This window comes from Dendrobates tinctorius, unplaced genomic scaffold (genome assembly GCF_039654945.1).
Source record: "Dendrobates tinctorius isolate UK_male_01 unplaced genomic scaffold, ASM3965494v1 ptg000158l, whole genome shotgun sequence".
Taxonomy (NCBI): Eukaryota; Metazoa; Chordata; class Amphibia; order Anura; family Dendrobatidae; genus Dendrobates; species Dendrobates tinctorius.
The window spans coordinates 13,062,709-13,069,963 of record NW_027361825.1 but is presented as its reverse complement, the minus strand read 5'-3'; the positions used below and the strand labels follow the sequence as shown (position 1 = coordinate 13,069,963).

The window sequence follows — 7,255 nt, the reverse complement described above, 5'->3', positions numbered from 1 at the left end:
CCTGTTTTCTCCACCTCTCCCCAGTCGCATGATGTTCCTGACTATTTGGCTGACTTTTATGATGTATTTAGTGAGAATGAGTCTGTGTCTTTGCCTCCTCATAGGAGTTATGACTGTGCAATTGAGCTGAACCCGGGGTGTAAATTCCCCAAGGGTCGGCTTTTCAATTTATCTGTACCCGAGCACGAGGCTATGCGATCCTATATTAACCCTCCGTCAGGCGCAATAGATCTGACAGGCACACAGTAATTAGTTTCACTTCTCTCTCCTTGCCCACTTATCAGAAAACCCCACCCCTCCTAGTTATCTCCTGACTCTACAGGCTCTGTGAAACCTGATATCACAGTGACTCAGCAGACCTTCTAGTGAGCAGATATCAACACTTTGGCTTCTCAGGCACATTGCGCCTGATTTCAACACAAATTGAAAGGTTAGTATTTTCTTTTTTATTCATCACGATTGTGTATTTAGCTTGTTTTATGAAGGATTAATGCTAAGTTAGTGTACATAAGTACTGTTTTCTTAGACAAAAGGAGGGTGGCTTCTAAGGCACATTGCGCCCTAACACATACTCTTTCTCTCTTGCTTCAGATTTTCTGCTGCAATGGCCAGAAAACAGTATGATTCATCTAAACCCCTTCATTTAGAAGAAATGAAGATTTTTTTGTTAGAAGTTGATGAGGAAGAACCAGCAGTAACTGAGGATTTAGAGGAATCTAGTGACATTTCATCTGAAGATGAGGTAGCAGAATGTAACACTGATTCTGGAACAGAGCAGGATGGTGATGACACTGATACAGAGGAAACAGACACAGATCTAGCTTATTATTTGGGCAAAGATAAAAATACAAAGGACGTCCCAAGGACGTTCCAGAACAAACACCGACTCTACCACCTTCTAAAAGACGCAGTTGTACTACCTGCTCATTTGTATCTGGTTTCAGAAGGCTTTCTAAATATGACTGCAAAATATGTAAAGAATGAATCTGCCTTTCCCATGCAACTTTCGTCTGCCAGCCTTGCTTTTCTAAGTGTACCTGTGCTGCTTCTGCTGCAATTGAAACCACTGAAGATGAGTAGAAAATAATTAAGTAACATCTAAGTGCAATATCCTTTAAGTTTTTTTCCATAATTTTATATTTAAGCAATAGTTAAGTAAAGATAACTGGAGCCTATTTGGCGGTACTACCGAAAAGTGGTACTTTTAGTTTTAATAAGTTTATGGTTAATAAATGTTTTTTTTTGCATCTGATTTGGTGTAATCTCTTTTAATACATTCCTATGAAGGTCACTGACTACTTCTATAGTCCTGAAATTGAAATATGTAGCTACTATAGGTGGTTTTCTGACCTGTGCTTGTCAGGCACATTGCGCATGAACTGAGGAGAATCTATATTGCGCCTGACGGAGGGTTAAGGAGGCATTGGAGAAGGGTCATATTAGACCTTCCTCTTCACCCTTAGGTGCTGGGTTTTTTTTCGTGGCTAAAAAGGATGGTTCATTAAGGCCTTGTATTGACTATCGTGCCCTCAACAAAATTACTGTTAAATATCAGTATCCGTTACCCCTGATTTCTGATCTATTCTCCAGAGTTAAAGGTGCTTGCTGGTTTACCAAGCTTGACCTCAGGGGGGCGTATAATCTTATTCGCATTAAGCATGGGGATGAATGGAAGACGGCGTTTAATACTCCGGAGGGACATTTTGAGTACCTGGTGATGCCTTTTGGGCTCACTTATGCCCCTTCTGTCTTCCAGTGCTTCATGAATGATATATTCCGAGACTTTGTGGATAAATTTTTGATTATCTATCTGGATGATATTTTGATCTTCTCCAAGAATTGGGACTCTCATGTGGAACATGTTCGGACTGTGTTCCGGATTTTGAGGGAGAATTACCTGTATGTCAAGGGATCAAAATGCCTTTTTGGGGTACAGAGGGTTTCATTTTTGGGATTTATTTTGTGATCTCTGAAGGCAGAAAGGGAGACCGTGGAGAAGCGGTGCTGCCGCTGCAGAGACCGCGCCAGGGGAGGTAAGTATAGCGATATTCACCTGTCCGGGGTGTCCATCGCTGCTCACCGCTGTCTGCTGCATCCTGTCTGTTACTTTTAGGCAGCAGGGGGCGCGGTGACGTGGTTAGTGCGCGCCGTGCCCTCTGCTGCCTGAACATCACTGACAGACAACATGGCAAACAGCGGTGAGCAGCGATGGCCCCCAGACAGGTGAGGTCCTAAGCAGGAGAGGTGAGTATGGCATTTTTTGCAGCAGCAGCATATGGGGGCATAATATATGGAGCATTTTATGGGGGCAGCATATGGAGGCATATCCTATGGGGCAGCATATGGGGGCATATCCTATGGAACAGCATATGGGGCATATCCTATGGAGCAGCATATGGGGGCATATTCTATGGAGCAGCATATGGGGGCATATCCTATGGGGCAGCATATGGGGGCATATCCTATGGAGCAGCATATGGGGGCATATCCTATGGAGCAGCATATGGGGGCATAGCATATGGAGCAGCATATGGGGGCATATTCTATGGAGCAGCATATGGGGGCATATCCTATGGCACAGCATATGGGGTCATAGCCTATGGAGCAGCATATAGGGGCATATCCTATGGAGCAGCATATGGGGGCATATTCTATGGAGCAGCATATGGGGGCATATCCTTTGGGGCAGCATATGGGGGCATATTCTATGGGGCAGCATATAGGCATATTCTATGGGGCAGCATATGGGAGCATATTCTATGGGGCAGCATATGGGGGCATATCCTATGGTGCAGCATATGGGGCATAGCCTATGGAGCAGCATATGGGGGCATATCCTATGGGGCAGCATATGGGGGCATATCCTATGGGGCAGCATATGGGGGCATATTCTATGGGGCAGCATATAGGGGCATATTCTATGGGGCAGCATATGGGAGAATATTCTATGGGGCAGCATATGGGGGCATATCCTATGGCGCAGCATATGGGGGCATAGCCTATGGAGAAGCATATAGGGGCATATCCTATGGAGCAGCATATGGGGGCATATTCTATGGAGCAGCATATGGGGGCATATCCTATGGGGCAGCATATGGGGACATATCCTATGGGGCAGCATATGGGGGAAGCATATAGGGGCATATTCTATGGGGCAGCATATGGGAGCATATTCTATGGGGCAGCATATGGGGGCATATTCTATGGAGCAGCATATGGGCACATAGTCTATGGAGCATCTTATGGGGGCATAATCTATGGAGAATTTTATGGGGGCATAATCTATGGAGCATCTTATGGAGCCATAACCTTTATGGAGCATTATATGGGGCATATTATTCCATGCAGCATCTTATGGGAGCATTATTAACCTTTGTGCAGCATTATATGGGGTGTATTTTGTATGGAGCATCTTATGAGGCCCGCATTGAACTGTATGGAGCATTATATGTGGCCCCTGATTCAATATGGATATTCAAAAACATTTAACATTTAGCTGCTGCACTTTCCACCCTAGGCTTATACGCGAGTCAATAAGTTTTCCCAGTTTTTTGTGGCAAAATTAGGGGGGTTGGCTTATACACGAGTATATACGGTAAGTTCCTTAGGGAGTCTAGTTTCCAAAATGGTATAACTTGTGGGGTTTCCACTGTTTAGGCACATTAAGGGCTCTCCAAATGCAACATGGCGTCCGATCTAAATTCCAGCCAATTCTGCATTGAAAAAGTCAAACGGCGCTCATTCCCTTCTGAGCTCTGCCATTGCTGTGCACCCAAACAGTGGTTTACCCCCATATATGGGTTATCAGCGTATTCAGGAGAAATTGCACAATAAAATTTGTTGTTCATTTTCTCTTTTAACACTTGTGAAAATAAAAAAAATTGGTTCTGAAGTAATTTTTTTGTAAAAAAAAAAGTTAAATGTTAATTTTTTCCTTCCACATTGCTTCAGTTCCTGTGAAGCATGTAAAGGGTTAATTAACTTCTTGAATGTGGTTTTGAGCACCTTGAGGGGTACAGTTTTTAGAATGGTGTCACTTTTGGGTATTTTCTGTCATATTGACCTCTCAAAGTGACTTTAAATGTGATGTGGTCCTTTAAAAAAATGGTTTTGTAAATTTTGTTGTAAAAATGAAAATTCAACTTTTAACCCTTATAACTTCCTAACAATAAAAAAAAAATTTGTTTACAAAATTGTGCTGATGTAAAGTAGACATGTGGGAAATGTTATTTATGAACTATTTTGTGTGACATATCTCTCTGATTTAAAGGCATAAAAATTTAAAGTTTGAACATTGCAAAAATTTAAAAATTTTCGTCATATTTTCATTTTTTTCACAAATAAACACAAGTCATATGGAAGAAATTTTACCACTAACATGAAGTACAATATGTCACGAAAAAACGGTCTCAGAGTCAGCGGGATCCGTTAAAGCGTTCCAGAGTTATAACCTCATAAAGTGACGGTGGTCAGAATTGTAAAAATTGGCCCGGTCATTAAGCTGCAAAATGGCTTAAAGGGGTTAAACAGCAGCAATCAGAAAAAATTCCAGTTGCTGCTGTTACAGGCACATGCTTGCTGTGTAACACAGCCCTTATCTGACCAAACTCAGCCTAATTATGCCAGGGTGTGTAAAGGGGTGAAAAGTATATCCACGTGTTACAAATTTTGTTTAATTTTTCCCACAAAAAAAGTAGCACTTTTTTTGGCCTGAATTTTGCTAAAATCATACGTGGATGCTTACTCACTGACAAAAGTGAAAAAACTCTCCTCCAATTCCTCAGTCCTCCGATTCACTAAGCAGCAGGGATGGAGTATTCCAGCTTTTGAGCAATGGGACCCCTCGATCACTCTGTATGGATGCCATTGTCACCTGTCGTACCTGTCGTCAGTCTATCTCCACGCTGTCAGCTATTTTGTTGAAGGCAATTTTTTTGCTGGTTCACTAGGGTCCTGTACATTGACAACTTCCTGGATTGCAGAGCCGACACAAGTCAGATATTGCTAAGGGTCAGTGCTATAGCTTACTGGAAATAGTGTCACACTGGCAAAAATACAAAACGTTTCACCGCTATGTGAGCCCTGGGGTTTTAATAATGATTTAATTAGTGCCCTGTGTACCTTGATGAGTGGATTGGCCAGTCATGGTCCTAAGGTAAGAAAAGGATCAGGGACGCTTCCCAACAGACCCAAACTTGAAGGGACTGTCTACATTTTGGGGAGTCAATCAAGGCCTATTTGCGATTTTCCATTGTGGAATTTACGTAAACCCCGCCCAAAAATTGTATTGGGATTGGCCGTTACTGGGGACCGGAATCAAAACTTAAATGTGATGTTGGTAAGTCTGCCCAAACCTCCCGTGTCATAATCCGACACTGCCTGAGAGAGGGGAGTCAGACTGTGAGTCCTGGTGGGGATGTGGGACTAGCGTCAGCAGATTTTAGAATTGTATAAGCAATTAGAAAAAACTATGGAATTTGCTTTATTGGTAAGCCTAGGTAACATGAATATAAATGGCATGTGTGCCCGAAGCAAGGTACAGAGGAAGACGCTGTGCGTAATACAAGCTGGTAAATCAGAGCATCAGAGGAGCGCGAGGATCAAAACCTGGAAACATATAGAGACACCAGGACCAGGACTCCGGCAGAGATGATGGACATCTTGTTAGTGATGGCAGAATTGCAGAGATTTGAATCACAGCAGCTTGACTTATATGAAGCACCAGGTGGTACTAAAGGGGGACGCTGATTACACAGCTCTGGCGGAGTGCAACCTTTAATTGCAACTTCAGCGTTACCTGCAACAGAGGGAACACACATTGTAAGACGCCATTCGCGGGATTTATAAGAGACATTTCATCCACTTAAAGGGTCACGGTGGTGATCTGTGTTTCTGATACTGCAAATCTCCTGCAAGGAGGCAGCATGAAAGGAGTTGTCTAACTGGACAAGTTATCACCTAGACACAGGATAAATGCCAACTTTGTCACCGCTGGGGGTCCGACCTGTGATCCTCCCCCTGATCTCAACAATGGGGCTCTGAAATTCCCGGTTACGCTGGAGCTACACAAACATTCATTGTCAATGGGACTGTGATACTTAGTTATCTCCTGCACTCCCATAGATGATGAATGGAGTGGTGACATTTCTGCTCAGCCTCTGTGCCATTCTATCACAACATTTCAGAGCCCCGTGCTCAAGCCTCATGGAGGGCCCTGTAGTCAGATCCCCATTAATCATCTCCTCGCTCCAATTTCTTCTATTTTGCCATTTTGATGCCTCTATCAAACTAGTATGTGGGTTCATTAGGGCAGTCGCAGGGTGCCAATCTGTTATTTGGCAGCCATGGCCTAACAGAAGGCCACCCTCGCCACCATTTTGGTGCTCCTATGAAATCCTACCAACTAATGGGGAACTTATTGAACTACAGTATAAAGCACAAATGATCAATTAAGGAACTCAGAAAGAAAAAGTGAGTCAAGCATTTTTTTTTTTTGCAAATATTAAGTAAAGAAAAATTGCATCCCTATACAAAAATAGATTAAAAATAAGAATATTTGTAATTGCCGCATCCTTAAATCTGATAAATTCTAAAATTATCATATAAATGATACAGCAAAGGCAGCAAAACAAAAAAGAAAAATTACAATGTCAGAAGTGCAGTTTTTTGGGTCAATTGAATGGTGAAATATGGTATCAGAGTTATTTTACATGTACTCACCTTGGCTAAAGGACAGTGTAAAACAGTGATTTCTCGCAGGACAGGTCGTTGTAGTGGGATTCTTACACTGAGGATCCGAGCATTGAAAGCAGTTCAGTGAAGTAACTGCAAAGAGAAGATACGTTACATAATCCCCTAAATTATACACCACCTATAAAGGTTTGGTGGTGGAGGCGGGATAATGCTATTGGCTTGGTTTTCAGAGGTCGACCTTGGACCCTTTGTTGCAGGCAGTGAAGGGAATACTTAAAGGGATATTCTCATCTCCAAAATCCTATCCCATTAATCCCAATATGTAGTAGGTGTAGTAATATTAATATTAGCAAATACCTCCAATTAGAAAAGTAGTATAGTTCTTCTGATTAGCTATGTCACTTACTCCATGTGAAGGGCATTGTAGCAGTTTAGATATACCACCACTAACAACTAACTGTCACTGTGTAAGTGGCTTTAACCATGAATACCTAAGCTAGTGCAATGTCCTGCTATTACACACCTGTCCCGTTCTTGGCTCTGCACCCTACACCCCAGTCAG

At 42.5% G+C, this 7,255-nt stretch overlaps 1 long non-coding RNA gene across 1 annotated transcript; it reads left to right on the top strand.

Annotated features, from left to right (window-relative positions):
* Nucleotides 1-241: 241 nt before the first annotated feature.
* Nucleotides 242-1,252, top strand: LOC141051671 (uncharacterized). Its single transcript, XR_012220671.1, has 2 exons — nucleotides 242-430; nucleotides 592-1,252. It is a non-coding gene; the product is annotated as an uncharacterized lncRNA (long non-coding RNA).
* Nucleotides 1,253-7,255: the final 6,003 nt, after the last annotated feature.